We start from the raw sequence: 16,559 nt of genomic DNA, 5'->3' as shown, positions 1-16,559 counted from the left end.
CTGCTGGTTTTTGAAGTCTGTATGTTTCAAGGAACTGCCTTTTGCAGTATAAGTTTTTCTGATCAGTAAAAATTTGCTGGTTCTATTTGGTGATTAGACAGTAGCCTAATGCAGAATGTCTGGCACTGGGAATTGAGGCTGGGTGTTGGTTTTTACCTGTTTTATGTGGGTTCTGTTATTAAATTACCCAAGTCACTTTAACCTTTAAGTGCTTTAGCTTTAAATCTGGGTGCAGTGAGAGGCAGACAAACCTGATGGAGGACTAGGTGTAGCTAACATACCAGTGCCATAAAAAGATATTGTCTCTAGCTGGCAATTTACATGAGGCAATCTGTCAATCACTGAGGGTTTGCACTTCTCTGTCAGGGGTGTTTCCTGGTCCTTACTATATGTGGATCTACTCCTGGCTCCAGATCTACTTAATTTACATCAGATTCAGTTCATTCTCTACCTAGCCTTCTGGATTGGTTCCGTTTGCTTTGGCTTTGGCAGGCATTTTGTTCACTCTCTTGGATCTCTATTTAAACCATTCCCTTGCCCTCCAAAATATGTTTCACTTCTTCTAGTTCACCTTTGCTCTCCTGCTTTTGGGATGTGGACTGGTCCTAATCCACAAGGGAGCTCAGGATAAAGTTGGATTAGAATTAAAACACGAAAAGCATATCGAAAGGGAATGGAGTAGGGGAGGGAAGCATTTATCTAAAGCAAAGAATACTTCTAATTACTTCAAGTATGCTCTGCTATGTTTGAGATAACAACTAGTCCCCAAGGGACCTGGGCAAATTCTGACTTTCCACCAATCCCCTATCTCAATGGCCAAAGAGCTGAGGTTTGGCATATAGTTCCCTACTCAGCAAATTACTTGCCTTGCAATATCCTAGAGCCCTTTCCTCTCAATATCATGAAGTGAGAGAGGGGCAGGGACCAAATCTCCTCCTTCTCTGAATCTCTGCCACTCAGCACATGTCTCTGAACACACTGGACATTCAACCAATATTTGTTCAGAGATGGCCAGTGACTGCTATCCATTCCTCCTACCACAGTCAATTTTTAGACCCAAAAGAACTATAAAAAGTCATGGTGTCTAAAGTGGTTTCCATCTTGGGTGGTTTGTAAACCTTTGAAGAGGTGGCAACTGAGAGGGCCCAAGTTATTTTGAGGGGGTCCATGAATTCAGACAGTATGCCCAGCATTAGAATTTTGACTTTTATATATAGCTCTAAGAAAATATGCAGCTTGCCTTCTGTAGCCTGAATAAATAATATGTCTTGCAGAGAAATATATTAACATTTTTCAAATATATATAGCTTTCTTGTGATTAGTAAAAATACAAATTCATTTACTACATTTATAGTAGATTTTTTTTATCATCACATACTTTCCCAACTGGGGGATGGTAATAGTATTACTATTATCACATGTGAGTCTGAGAAATTTTTTGAAGTTAATTCTTTTTAAGTTCTATACTTTCTAGTGTTCAAGGTATTAAAAATTTTTCCCCATTTATCTTATTCAGCTTCCCTTTTTCGTTCTGATCTAATGTGGGGGACTTGGTCTTGTCCAGTTGTTTGCACTAGAATCTGAGTTTCTTTTCTTCAGTAGTGCTAAGAAAACTGGCGTCTTAAATTTCTGCATATTGCCTGGCTCACACTTTCAATAAAAATCACAGTAAGTGAGAATTTTCAACAGTGAATATTTGAATAACAAAAATAAATTCTTCTCCCTCCAGTTCTCTGAAGAAAGAGTTGGGGGAAGTGGAGAAAGAATCACCAGTGGGTAGGCTTTTGGACTTATGGATATCCTTATTCTCCCAGCACCAAAGCTGATAATGTTGTTTGTAAATGGAAGGTGTACAAAAGTTTGATAGCATATGGTGGGATGAAAACTGTCAGGAGAGGGAGGAAGAAAAAAAAAATAGAGGTGAATGATTTTGTGTGCAAAAATACGTGAGAAAATAAATGGGACTGATTTCCCCTGGAAAGAAAGTTTAGACAATCCTAACATCTAGAGCTTCAAATATAAGTAGAAGAGGGAGAAAAAGCATAAAAACTAAATTTTACACAATGGGGGAGGGGTCTGTGGAAGACTGTACATATGGTAGAAGTAAAGCTAAATTTCAGTAAACACTGTGGCTCTAGGAAATGGTAGAAACCACCATTTTGCAAATTGTGTAAAATTAATATCATAAAGTATTGGCCTTATTAAACCACAAGTACACAGGATAAAAATGTGTAGGTAAATATCCTACCTTCAAAGATCTATGAACGTTATAGTTTTGAAGGCAGCAAGGAGGGCTGCAGAGTGTGGGACCCGGAGTACAGAAAAGCTGAGGTCAAAGTCTTCCTCGGACACTTACTAGCTGCATGACCCTGGGCAAGTCACTTTATCTTAGCTTCCCCAATTGTCAAATGAAGATAATAACAACACCTACCTTGAAGGATTGATGTAAGGACCAAATGAGATGCTATTTGTAAGATGTCTAGCACACAGTAGGTGCTATAAAATTGCTTATTCCCTTCCCCTTCCCATCTGTAGTTTTCTCCCCAAATTTCTCTGTAAGGAACAGCTAAAGGAAGAGAAAGGCATTCCATTCAAATAAATGATTTTACCCGCTTCATTCTGTTCAGGAAGACTTGGTGCAACGTGGAAGCATCAAAGAACACAAGCTTTAGTTACACCCCAGTTATTCTCCTAACTGCTTTAGTCAAAACATTCCATGACCTAGTCCCACCTCTACCTCTCCAACCTTATTTCAAATGCCTTTTCCTTCACACACTTCCTATCCTAGTAAAAGCTGCCTGTTTGCTGGTCCCCATACATGACATTACATCTCTAGCCTCCATATCTTGCATAGACCATCCCCTAGGCCTTGAATTTGCTTTCTTCCTCATTTCTGTCTCCTAGAATTCCTAGCTTCTTTCAAATCACATCTAAGGCGTCAACTCCCCTTTCAGGGTGTTTCTTCCTGGTTCCTGCCCCCTCTACCCCACTTCCAGGTGTTAATTATCTCTATTTCTTTAAGTTACTTTGTATTTACTTATCAGCCTACCCCCTGTAGAACGTAAGCTGCTTTAGGCTAGAGACTTTTATTTTTTTTTGTTTGTGTCACAGGCCCTATGTAGGTGTTTAATAAATGTTTGCTGAACTGAATTGAGAAGCACTGACGTAATGGTTCTAATACTGGTCTCAGAGTCAAAAAATCTGGTTCTTAGTCCTGGGACTTACTAGTTGTGTTACCTTGAGAAATTCATTCCGAGCCTCAGTTTCTTCATTTGTAGAATAAAGATAACATTAGCTCCTCCTGCCTTATGGGGCTGTTGTGAAAATTAAATGAGGTAATGTACAGAAGTAAAGAGGCTTTTCGAACTGCCTACAGCAGAATGCAGGCCTTTCACTGCAGGGCCCCAAGAGCCCCAGACCCAAGGACTCACCCGAGCGAACCTAAGCCTCTAATAATTCCACTTTGTTCAACAACTCTCTCAAGCAAGGGCTTCGGAACTCCCCACTGGAATCTGTCCCCTCACCCCTACCCCACCCCAGAGGCGGGACCCTAGCTAAGACCCTGGGAAACCATTCCTATAGCTAATTTACCCCAACACTTCTCTGCTGCCGCCGCCGCCCCCCACTCCCGTTGTGGGCCCCGAGACAGCGGCCCCGCGGACCCAGGAATCCAAGCTCTCAGGTCTGCACACTCCACATATGTTGGCACCGCCCTTTCCCCACAAGCCCAGGCCACTGAGGTGTTGCCCTGGGGTTCTCCTTCCCCTTTCCGGATCATTCTTGCCTTTGCGTGGGAGAATTCCTCGCCCCTCTTTCCTGGTCTGCGAAGAGACTGCCTTTCCACCTCCTCTCCCCGAAGTGGAGGGAATGTAAAACTTCCTGCCGTGCCTCCCGGGAGGGCGGCTGACAGTCCCGATCCCGGGCAGGTTCTGCCGGGCCCTGGCCCCGTTAGAGCGGAGGAAGCACAGAAGGAGACGCAGCAGCGGGGGTCCCCAGGCCTGTCCTTGGGCAAGAGAGGCCGCCCCTACAACACAGTCTGGGCTTAGCAGGCGAGAGGAAGTGGTCCCCAACCCACGGCGCTTTCGTTTTCAGAGTGGAAGGGATGGAGCTAGAGTGACCTTCGCCTCCTTTCACCCCATCCCCAAACTCGCCGCTAGCCCCCGGGGCACTTCGCGTGGTGCGCCCTACCTCGGTCCAGGGACTGCCTCCGGGACTCACGTTAAACTTCGGTGCCCGGTTGGAGTCCCGGACGTTACTGGGCACCCAAGCTAGAGACCCCGCATGCAGTTACTTCTGGTATGCAGCCCTGGCGGTCCGCAGGACACCGAGAGAACAGAGTGAATCAATGGGAGGCGACTCAGACCCAAAAAGCACGCTGGAGGGGTAGGGTGAGGGTTGGAGTGGGGGTGGGGGGCGGACGAGGAGGAGTAGGCGGAGGGAGTCACTAGACTGAAAGCTGAGGGGTGGGGTGGAGCAGCAGCCCGCTGAGGTTACCGAGGCAAATGCTCTCACCTCCTTCTCTCTCACCTCCTTCTCTCTCACCTCCTTCTCTCTCACCTCCTTCTCTCTCACCTCCTCCGAGGAGCTGGTGGTGGCGGCAGGAGAAGCCAGAGAAAACATATGCTGGCCTGAGGAGATGAAGTTCAGAGGCTGCTTAAGCATTTGAAAAAATATCTTCCACTAGAGGCATGTGTACCTTCCCCCGAAAATTAGAATATTTTAAAATTTCCCAATCGATCAATAAGAATATCAGGCTCCGTAATAGGCTACATCCCTTTGCACGCTAAATTTTGGCTAAACCGACTTACTTGTCTCTTCCTTCACCCCCTTCTGGCCCCTCGTCCTGCCCTTTCCCACCTCAGGGTATTTGCCAACCCCTTTACCTATTCTACTTTCAGTTCTACCTTTAAGACCCAGTTCAATTGCCACATCTTCCTTGAAGGCTTACTTGATTCCACGCACTAGAAGTTATGCCTGCTTCCTCTTCCCACTGTTTTACTCCCCCCCCCCTCCGCCTCCGCATACTGGACGTTCATTCAATTTGTGCGGTATTTTTTGGTGTTATTGTTGAGTCGTTTCAGTCATGCCGACTCTTCGTGACCCCATTTGGGGTTTTCTTGGCAAAGATACTGGAATGGTTTGCCATTTCCTTCTTCACATTTTACAGATGAACTGAGGCAAACAGGGTTAAGTGACACTACTAGTAGGTATCTGAGGCTGGATTTGATATAGTATTTTAGTTGTGCATGTATCACCTCTCTCTAGTAGAATCTAACAGCCCCATAAAGGTAGGAGGTATTGCATAATTATCATCCCTCCATCTCTGCTACTTCCCAGAGAGTCATGCTTATAGAGCCTTCAAATGAGATATTTGTAAAGGTCTTAGCACAGTGTCTGGCACACAGTAGGTGCTATACAAATGCCCATTTCCATCTCCTTCCCCTTCCCTCTATGGATTATCTCCAATTTATATTTCCCTGTAGCTTGTTTATACATAGTTGTTTGCATGCTGTGTGTCCTCATAGACCGTGAGTTCCTTGAGTGCAGAGATTACCTTTGGCATTTCTTTGTAGTTTTCCTGTTGTCTTCCTCAGATTATGAGCTCTCCGGGAGCAGAGACTGTTTGGCCTTTCTTTGGCTCCCCAGCACAGAGCACAGTGCCTGCCACAGAGGATGCACTTAATAAATATTTGACGAATTTGAATTAAGTAGGTTTTAATTTTACGCATCTTTCATGTCACTGTAGGCACACACCGCATTTTATAAAGGCTGAGGTCTGGTTTAAACTAATCAATGATCTGATTATAGATTTGGCCTTAAAAAATAACCAATGCTTAGGTAACAGATTATAATCCTTTTCATCCTGTGTGATTCCTATTCATGTCTTTCCATAAATCCTCCTTGAGGAGCCACTCAATATGGTGGAGAGCTTCCTCTGCTTCCTTCAGGATCTCTGGTACCAATAGCTGAAGTTACATTTTTCTAGTGCCTTAGATTCGCACACAGGCTTTATGCAGACAACTCTGGGAGGAAAATAATATGAATAGTGCTAACCCTATTTTACGGAGCAGGAAACTGAGTCTCTGAGAAATTAAGTGACTTACCCTTGAAGATATAGTTAGTGAATGTCTGAGGGAGCATTTGAACTCAGGTCAGCCTGACTCAAAGCTCAGTTCTTTTTTAAAATTAAAACATTTTTTTCAATTAATAAAAATCTGTTTTCTCTCCCTACTTCTTTTTCTCCTCCCCCTTAATATTTTTTCAGTATACCATGTACTAACATAGGACTCGTGACAAATCCACCTCCTTTTCCAGTTGTTTTTGTTCTTGAGATTTGGGGTTTTTTTCCTGCTATTGCTCTCATGTAGGTTATCATTGGTTGTATACTCCATCCTGCTTACACCCACCATGAATCTTTCCATTTCCCCTTTAAGATACTTTGTAATTTTGATTCTTTGGAGGTTGTGATGTTCCTGATTTGAAGTTATACTAATAATAATGTGAGAACTTCAAAAGATCTATAATTTCACCAGTATAGGTTATAACTTTTCTACATCTTAATAGATCTTTCTGTGAGTTGTTCTGATTTTTTTTTAAAAAAAGTCATTGCCCAATAGTTAGCTTTCTGGTGATAAACTTTCTAATCTTAGCTAGACTTAAATAGTGTCCCACAGGGTTTTGATCCTGGACCCTTTTCTCTTCTCCCTCTATTTTACTTCTCTTGGTGATCTCATCAGCTCCCATGGATTCAATTGTCATTTCTATGCTGATGATTCTTAGATCTACTTACTAACCCTAACCTCCCTGCTGACCTTCAGTCTCACATCTCCAACCACTTGTTGGACATCATGAATGCTCTATGGACATTTTAAATCCACCATGTCCAAAATGGAACTCATTATCTTCCCCAGCCCCCAACCCCCTCCTCTTCCTAACTTCCATTTTACTGTGGAGGGTACCACCATCCTCCCAATTACCTAGACTAATGACCTCAGTGTCCTCCTTGATTTTTCACTTCTCCCATCCCTCATATCCATTCTGTTGCCAAGACTTGTCAACTTTGCCTTTGGAATGTCTTCCACATTTGCCCCCTTCTCTTCTCTGATGCCACCATCCTGGTTCAGGCCCTCATCACCTCACATCTTGACTACTAAAATAGCCTGCTAGTTGGTCTCCCTGCTTCAAGTCTCTCCTCACTCCAGTCCATTTTCTACTATCAAAATGATTTTTTTCTTTTTCAAGGCAATCAGGGTTAAGTGACTTTCAGGTCACACAGTTAAGTGTTGAGTGTCTGAGACTGGATTTGAACTCAGGTCCTCCTGACTCCAGGGCTGGTGCTCTATCCATTGCACCACCTACCTGCCCCTCAAAATGATTTTTCTAAAGCTCAGGTCTAGCGATGTCACTTCCTTACTCAATAAACTCTAGTGACTCCCTATCACCCTCAGGATCAAATACAACTTTTCTGCATGGTGTCCAAAGTCCTTCATAACCCACCCCCATCCTGTCCTTTCCTCTCATAAATCCCACCTCTCATCCTTACTACCTGTGTGACCTTGGATAACTCATTTAATTTCCTTGGGTCTCTGGTTCCTCATCTATAAAATGAGGGAGTTGGTGTAGACAGCCTCTGAGATCCATTCCTGTTTTTGCTATGTGATGCACTGTCATCTGCAATCTACACAGCAAGAGTCAGAACTAGGATGGGGCAGCCTGAAGAGAGGGAATCAGTAAGCTCATCAAACCTAGGTGGGAAATTTACCTTCCCGAGAGAAATTTAATGGGTAATGAAAACACTTGTCATTTGGGGTAGATCCTGGTGGCCATACAAAGCTCAGACAAGATGGAAGAAAATATAGAAGTTAAAGGGAGTGGCGTGGCTGGGTCTAAGACTTGCACTTTACCTTTGCCCCTTGAATTTTGGGGAGAAAGGTCAGGGACCATGGCCAACAAGACTTGAATCCTGACCTTGCCTAGGGATTAGCATGCAAGTAAGGGTTCAGTCTAGGCTCTCAAGAGCCAGGGTGATAGATAGATAGATGATATATATATATATATGTACATATATATATGTATATACACATACACACAAACTATTGAGTACTTATTATGTTCCAGACATTGTCGTAAGTACTGGTAATACAAATTCAAGATAAAAGAAAGACATTCCTGGTCTTCAAGAAGCTTCTGTTCTAATTGGGGAAAATAAGACACAAAAGGGAGTTAAAAAGCAGGGAATCAGTATAAAGTGGGGAGGGGAAGTTTCCTGTGTAGGGCAAGGTAAAGTAGTCCTGGGAGTCATGGACTGAGTCAGGTTTAAAATAAAAAGCAGTCTGGCAGAGACCAGATATAGACCTACATCTCACACCATATCAAGATAAACTTCATATGGATACATGACTTAGACATAATGGGTGGCACAATAAACAAATGAGAGGAGCAAGGAAAAAATACTTTCTAGACCTATGGATGGGGGAAGAGTTTAAGACCAAACAAGGGATAGAGAAGATCATAAAAGAAAAAAATGTTTGATTACATAAAATGAAAAAGGTTTTATACAAACAAAACAAATGAAGCTAAAACTAGAAAAGAAGCAGGTAATTAAGAAAAGATCTTTGCAATAAGATTCTCTGATAAAGGTCCCCTTTCTAAGATAGATAGGAAATTGATTCAAATTTATAGGAATGAGTCATTTCCCAATCAATAAACTGTCAAAGATATAAACAGGTGGTTTTCAAATAAAGAAAGCCAACCTATCAATAGCCATGTGAAAAAAAAATGCTCCAAGCCACCGATAATTAGAGAAATACAAATGTCAGAGGGAGAAGGTAGAATGCAAAAGCTTGGTAAGAAGATAGCCCAAGTGATGCATTTTGAGAGAAGGGCAATGACTATGTCAGAGGGAACTTGATACCATGCCATGTGAAGCTTGATTAAAGGAGGCAGGAAGATATTTAGCCTGGAGAAGATTCTTTGGGAGGACATGACAATTGTTTTCAAGACTTGTTTTTAGCTCTAGAGAGCAATGGGTAGAGGATACAAAGTTACAGATTTCAACTTTATCTTATAGATAAAACTTCCTAACAATTAAATTGGTCCTGAAGTAGAATGAGCTATGGTGGAGAGACAGAGTGGAGGGAATTCCTGTTCAGTTTCAGATTAGACTAAATGGCTCCTTTGGTCCCTTCCAACCCTGAGGTTCCATAAGCCTATGATCCTATGAGGTTAAGTGACTTGTCTAAGGTCACACAGCTACGTAGTAAAGAAGTCAAGATTAGAACCCAGTGAATCAGGAGTTTTGCTCCTGTTGTATCCAAGAAACTACACTAAACTCTGAGGGGGATGGGGAAGGGATGAAAAAATGGATAAGAAATAATCTCTGCTGTCAAGCCTTACAATCAAGGAAGAGATACAAAACAGCATCCCTAAATACACAAGGAAAAATGTAATAAGATGATGATTATTAGTACTAATCATCAAGCAAGTTTTCCTGGGGCCATAACTTTTTAGCTGGGTTTTATGAACATTTTAAAACATTATGTAAGCTGCAAAATTACACTGAGCTTTATTTTTATCTTGAATGCAATGAGTTCAGCAAACTAAATTCACTTCCAGAAGAAACACAGAATTAGGGTTGAACATCCGATTTTTCTCCCAAAGAGAAGGGTTAACCACAAGGAATATTCCAATTCAATAGACATTTATTGAGTGCCTACTATGGTCCAGGCACTGTGCTAAGCACTGGGAAATACGAAAGGAGGCAAAAAAACTGTCTTTTGTCTCAAGAAGTTTACAATCTAATTGGGAAGACAAAGTGCAAATAAATATATAAAAACAAGCTATATTTATGATAAATAGGATATAATTAGCAGAGGAAAGGCATTAGAATTGAGTTAGGGAAGTCTTCCTGTAGAAAGTAGAATTCTCGTTGAAACTTAAAGGAATAATAGTTGGAACTGAGGAGGGAGAGCATTCCAGGCATGGGGACAGCCAGATAAAATGCCCAGAGCTGAGATAGAGTGTTTTGTTTGTGGAACAGCCAGGAGGCCAGTCATTGTGCTAAGTAACCAAGAGACTGATTTGCAGAGGGACCCGAGTTACCATTGTTTGACTTGTAGGTGAAGTTAGTGGGGGAAGGGGCTCACTTTGTTTATTTGTTTTGGTTTTTGATTTATTCATTTTTGTTAGCTGATGCTGACCATGGCGATTTAGCTTGGAGCGTTGGTATTTATTTAGAGGTTACAGTGCCACCTACTGAAGCCTTAGGTTGCTTTGATATTTTGCTGGCCAGGGAGACCAAGTCAGGACTGGTTAGCTCAGTTAGCTAAAGAAAGATATTCTGAATTCAAAGTCATGGGCAATACCTTTTAGCTTAATGAGAGGATTCCCTAACTCCCCTCAGGAAATAGTCCCCTAAGGCCAGCCAAGCCAAAATATATGTCTTTGATCAGAAGGGGACCAAATTAGAAAATGGTCATGGATCATTTTTCCTCCTAGGGAAAAAATTAGCCTCTATTAATGGTTGATCAGGGACAACTGATTCATGGGACAATCATTATTCCACTCTCTGTACCAACTCATCTTTGTCCCAGTTCTCAGGAGCACATGTCCTGCCTCTATGGAATCAGAGCTTCAAGGAGTTTTCTACCATGACAGGCTGAACAGAAAAATGTAGATCTGTTAATAGAATATGACAACTTGTGGTCAATTAAGCTCTTTCTACCCTTTGTCTCTGTGAGGTAAGTTGTATAAATACTATTTTTCTTTTATAATGAGGAAAATGTGATCTACGTAGGAGAGAATTCAGTACAATTTAATGAACATTTTTAAGTGCCAACCACATGCCAGGCACTATGTGTGTAAGGAAGGTAACTGGCAAAGGAGGTGACTTGCCCTAGGTCACAATCTACCTAGGATTAAACTAAGGCCCAGGTCTTTTGGTTTCTGGTCTAGTTTCATATAGCACAACACTTCAAGTTGAATGCTCTTTTCTTTCCCCCAGTTGTTAATGTCTTCCTCTACACTTTCTCCGTACCCCCATCCAATCACGTTGTGTGTGTGTGTGTGTATGCATGTATGTATATATACACATACACACACACACACACACACACACGCATGTGTGTGTGTGTGTAGCTCTCCTGATAGAATGTAAGCTTTCAGAGGATAGGGACTATTTAACATTTGCCTTTATAACAGATACAGTAAATTGTTGACTGATTCTCCAAAACACAGATTTTTATTTCCTCTTGTTCCAGACTATCTCATCCCATCCTTGTGTTTGGGCTCTACCCAAGTAAAGACACTGTATGAACTAGGCAAGCTTGTGCTGTCCCTCTGCCCTCATGGTTCTATTTTTCTTTTCAACCCCTCCCCACAAGGCCTGCTTTAATTGTCTGTGAGTCACCCATTTGGGCAGAGAAGGTTTTGTTGCTTTTTTAAAAATCTGCATTGTGGTCTTAATTTCAGAGCCCTGGAATTTTCTGTAACAAAATAAGCATGCTAGGTGGATATGGGTCCTGTCCATTTTGACAGCTTTCTAAATGAGATTGGCACATGCTGTGTGCCATCAGTACTTGGAGAAATATTCTTCCATATATTAACTCTTCAAAGTCACTGTGAAAACCTAAAATACGGATTTCTTATTATTTGGCCTTTGTATTCACTAGGTAGGATTTTTCCACTCACTGGGAGTGGTTTCCCCCCTCTGCCTCTGATCTCAGAGCATCCTGTATTCTTCTTTCTAATTCTTACCCTCGGAGCACTTTGTATCTACTTCCTCAAATGGATTTGTGGTCTCATCTATGGGTATTCTCTTCAACGATGCAGATCACCAAAAAAATGAATTTTTATTTGATCTTAGGTAGAATATTGAGCCACAATGGCTTTTAAGTAGGCTAAGGGACATGATCACATTTGTGCTTTAAAAATATCACTTTTTTGTGTGTGGCTTTGTTGGATTTATTTTTTTTTTATTCTGAGCTTCAGTGCTAAAAAAAGAGATCATTTTGATATACACAGCAAAACACACAAAAAATGTTGTACATAAAATGGTGAATTTTCGTTTCATACTGCTTGCCCTTTTCAAAAAGTGTATAATAAATTCAACACATCACTTTCAAAACTGCCCTGCTTATCTGTACCTCCCTCTGAATTTCCTTCTGTTCTATTTTTGTGCATTAAAAGAAATTTCAGTTGTCTTTTTTGTATCACTATTGCTAACCTTCTTCTCCTCTACTCCTAAAAAGAAAAAAAGAAAAAAATACCCTTGTACAAGTAAACAGGCAAAATGAATCCATACAAAGTCTATATATAAAAATGTATGTCTCTTTTATGCACCTTGAGTCTATCACCTCTCCTTTCAGAGGCTGAATGTTAACATATTTCATTATAAGTCTTCTGCAGATACAGCTGATCATTGCCTTGATCAGAGCTCTTAAGCCTTCCAAGTTGTTTTTCCCTACAATGTTGTTCTTGTATAAGTTATTCTTTTGGTTCTGCTCATTTCACTCTGTTTCAGCTTAGACTACCCAGGATTCTTTGAAACTAACCTTTTTGTCATCTGTTACGGTGCAATAATATTTCATTTCATATACTACAATTTGTTCAGCCATTCCTTAATACCCTGTTAGATTCTAGTTCTTTTTTTTTAATTTCTCCTCTTTTAATCCCCCTTTCAGGATCAGGAAATTTGTTTTGCTTCGGGCTATTCCCTCTGCACAATCAAATGGCTCCTCTTCTCCCTCCTCTCAGCTTGTTTCCCTGTGTTAGGCTTGATGTATTTCTATACCAAACTGTTTGTGTGTGTGTGTGTGTGTGTGTGTGTGTGTGTGTGTGTGTGTGTGTGTGTGTGTGTTCAGCTTTCCTTTGTCCATTTCACTTTTTAAATTCAATTTTATTTTATTCTCAGTTCCAAATTTGCTCCCTCCATCCTTTCCTCCCTCACCCATCAAGAAGGCAAAAAGTAAAATACCCATTAAAGATATGAAGTCATATAAAACATATTCCTGCATTAGCCACATTAAATAAAAGCACACAAGAAAAAGAAAAAAAATGCTCCAATCTTCACCCTGAATCCATCAGTTCTCTATCTGGAGATAAATAACATTTTTCTATGTAAGTTCTTTGCAATTGTGGTGAATCATTGTATTGATCAAAGTTACTAAGTACTTCACAGTTGATTATCTTTACAGTATTGCTGTTAGTTTGTAAATTATTTTCCTATTTCTATTCACTTCACTTTGCATCAGTTTATATATGTCTTCTGAATTTTTCTGAAACCATCCCCTTCATCATTTCTCATAACACAATAGTATTCCATCATATTCATATACCATATACCATATTCATATACCATAACTTGTTCAGCCATTCCCCAGTTGATGCGTACCCCTTGGTTTCTAATTTGCCACCATAAAACATTTGTACATATGGATCCTTTTCACTTTTCTTTGATCTCTTTGGGGTATAGACCTAGTAGTGGTATTTCTGAATCAAAGGATATGCGCAATTTTATAGCCCTTTTGGCATAAGTCCAAATTGTTCTCCATAATGGCAGGACTAGTTCACAGCTCCACTGGTGTACCTATATTCCCAATTCCCCTTCAGCATTTGTTATTGCTTCTTTCTTTCCTTCCTTCTTTTTTTCCTTCCTTCTTTCCTCTTTCCTTTCTTTCTTTCACAAACCAATTAATCCAAGCTAATAGCAAAACAGAAATTATATATATATGTACATGTATATATACATATACATATGAGAATACATACCAGATAGTAGAGTAAAGGAGCTTTCCCATTGGGAGTGAGATAACTCAACAGAGAGAGACAGAGACAGAGAAAGAGAGGAGAGAGACAGAGAGAGACTGAGAGAGTCCCAGATCTTACCTAGAGGGAAAACCTCCAGTCTGTAGTATAGTAAACTGGGAACAGGGACATGATGGAGATGGCTAGCTCCTCCCATGTTGGCTTCTTCCCACAGTCTTATTTTCCCTTCAACAACCTGAAGTGGGGTTGGCATAGTACATCTTCTCTCTTGAAGCTAGAAGACAGAAGTGACTGAAGTGACTGCCAAACCTGACAAGCTGAAGACACTTGAAGTGATTGCCAGGAAATGATCTTTCTTCTCTCTTGCTCTTGCCAATTCAGCCCAGCCTTTCTTTGCAGACAAGGGAAAATGATCTCCACCAATGAGGAGAGAGTACCATACCAATATGCTTTGGGACTCAGATTACATTTCTCTCATTGGCCAAAACTCTTTGCAGTTCCTTGAAAAGATCAGCAGGATAAGTCCAAAACCTGTTTTCTTGACCATTTTCCTATCTGGTGAAAATTTCAAGGTTTATTTTTTCTGTAGCAGATATGGGGGAACTGGGAGGTCTGTTTCCATTCAGGAATCCATCCTATCTAGACAGAAGTCCAGGAATATCTCTATGGCTGCTATGTGGAAGATGGGAGCTAAGCAACTAAGTAGTCAGGATGCTACTGGAATTATCCAAGTGAGTGGTGCTAGGGACCTGCATGCACTGGGGTGCTAAGTGGAATGAACAAAGGTGACATTTTAAAGATAGATTCAGCAAAACCTCCATTCAACTGATTGGATATAGGGAGTGAGTGATATTGAAGAATGAAGGACTACTCTAAGTTTTTAATCTAAGTGATTCTAAGTATGATGGTACTCTCAACAGAAATTGTGAAGCTGGGAAGAGGAGGTGGCTTTGGGGGAAAAATAATAAGTTTCTGATTAAAATGTCTAGAACAATTCCTCAATAGAGTCAAAAGATATTAACAAGCATTTTACAAAAGAAAAAATCTAAGCCATTAAAATATTTTAAAATGGTACAAATATTAATAATTAGGTTAAAACAACTCACTCATCAGATTGGCAAAGATGAGAAAAAGGGAAAATTTCAATCATTGTTCAGGTGGTCTTTTAAGAGGATGTTGGGTTTAGCTGTATCCTTACACATACCACTAATCTTTGCTATAATTTAACTAATTCTTCCTGTTAAGTTGGCACTAAGTTAAGGTGTTTCTATGTTGCTAAAGGAGTGCAAGTACTTTCAGTGACCTACCTTTCAGTAGTCTGGGACAAAACCACTATTGCCTGATACTAGTTATGGTACAGGCTATAGCTACTATTTAGAGGATAACATTTCAGAATAACTACTGCTTACTTATTCTCAAGTTTCCCCAACTCTCTGGTAACTTACTCCTGGGTCCTTCACTGGCACCTTACATAGGATCAAAGATTTAAAGCTAGAAGGGTTAGGGTTAGATGGGGAAACTGTAAAATGAGGTCAAATGACTTGTCCAAGATCACATAGGTAGTATGTATAGAAGAAGGTAAGCAATTTGTTAGGGTGGGGTTGGAGAGTGTCATGGAAGGTATTTGGCATCCATATATGGCTTTTACAAGGTTAATCATGTGTGCTTTCATCTCTCTAATGCTTTATTATATGAGGAAAATTGTTATGAATCTAGTTTAATACTTTTAACTTTACAAAGAAAGAAACAAGAATCATGCTGAAGTCTGCACGTAACACAGAGTAGTTCTGTGTTACAGGATATAGACAACAAGAACCTATTTGTGGCAGTCTTTTCAATCTTGAAAATGGGAAGGAGTGAATCAACTATCACCAGCTATCATGGACCTGGGAAAGAGTCCTTTTTAAGCAAGTCAAATCTTACCAGGTGACAAATGCTACTCCTTTGAATGTGCAATTTATCACTCTGGAGTGGTGATTTAGCAAAATAATTAGGATCTTGGTCCTGTAAGTGTTTCTTTAAGCATAGAAAGTCAGTTATATCTGGTGAATAGAAGTATTCAATGACTTTATGAACTATACGCATTAGAAAACTTTCCAAATCACAATTTAAAGCAAAATAGTAAAGCATCACTAAAACCTCTGGGTTAGTTCATTTTGACAAGCCTTTAGGTGCTTGAATACAACAAAAGAAAAAAGAAAAACCACAAACACACTTGAGACTATGTCATTCTCAAAGAATAACATATAGATAATTAAATACAAAACAAAATAAATAACAAATAATTGAGATGAGTTTTATTTTGGAAATACTGATCTTGAAACATCTATGGGACACATACAGATGGAGATATCTAGAAGAGAATTCTGAGGGACTGGAGTTCAGTGGAGAAATAAGAGCTGGATTATGCAACTAGGCATTGTTTGCATGGACAGCTAGGTGACACAATGGATAGAGTGTTGGGACTGGAGTCAGGAAGACTCATCTTTCTGAGTTTAAATCTGGCCCCAGACACTTACTGCCTGTGTCACCCTGGGCAAGTCATTTAACTGTTTGCCTCAGTTTCTTCATCTGTAAAATGAGCTGGAGAAGGAAATGGCAAAGCACTTCAATATCTTTGCCAAGAAAACTCCAAAATGGGGTCAGGAGAGTCAATTATGACTGAAACACCTAAACAACATTGTTTGCAGAGAGAAGATAATTGAACCTATGGGAGCTAATGACATCAGAAAGAGGGTGTATAAGAAGAAGAGAAGGGGGCTGAGTGCAAAGCCTTTATCAAACACCCAAACAAA

At 40.5% G+C, this 16,559-nt stretch overlaps 1 protein-coding gene across 1 annotated transcript in view; it reads right to left on the bottom strand.

Annotated features, from left to right (window-relative positions):
* TRAF5 (TNF receptor associated factor 5) overlaps nucleotides 1-4,340 on the bottom strand; it is a 50,687-nt gene extending 46,347 nt beyond the window's left edge. Inside the window, exon 1 of the mRNA XM_036758140.1 lies at nucleotides 4,189-4,340. The gene's annotated coding sequence lies outside the window, so the exon portion shown is untranslated. The remainder of the gene's footprint in view (nucleotides 1-4,188) is intronic.
* Nucleotides 4,341-16,559: the final 12,219 nt, after the last annotated feature.

This window comes from Trichosurus vulpecula, chromosome 4, assembly GCF_011100635.1.
Source record: "Trichosurus vulpecula isolate mTriVul1 chromosome 4, mTriVul1.pri, whole genome shotgun sequence".
Lineage (NCBI taxonomy): Eukaryota > Metazoa > Chordata > Mammalia > Diprotodontia > Phalangeridae > Trichosurus > Trichosurus vulpecula.
Note: the sequence above shows the minus strand (reverse complement) of the source record. Positions and strands in the feature narration are given on the sequence as shown.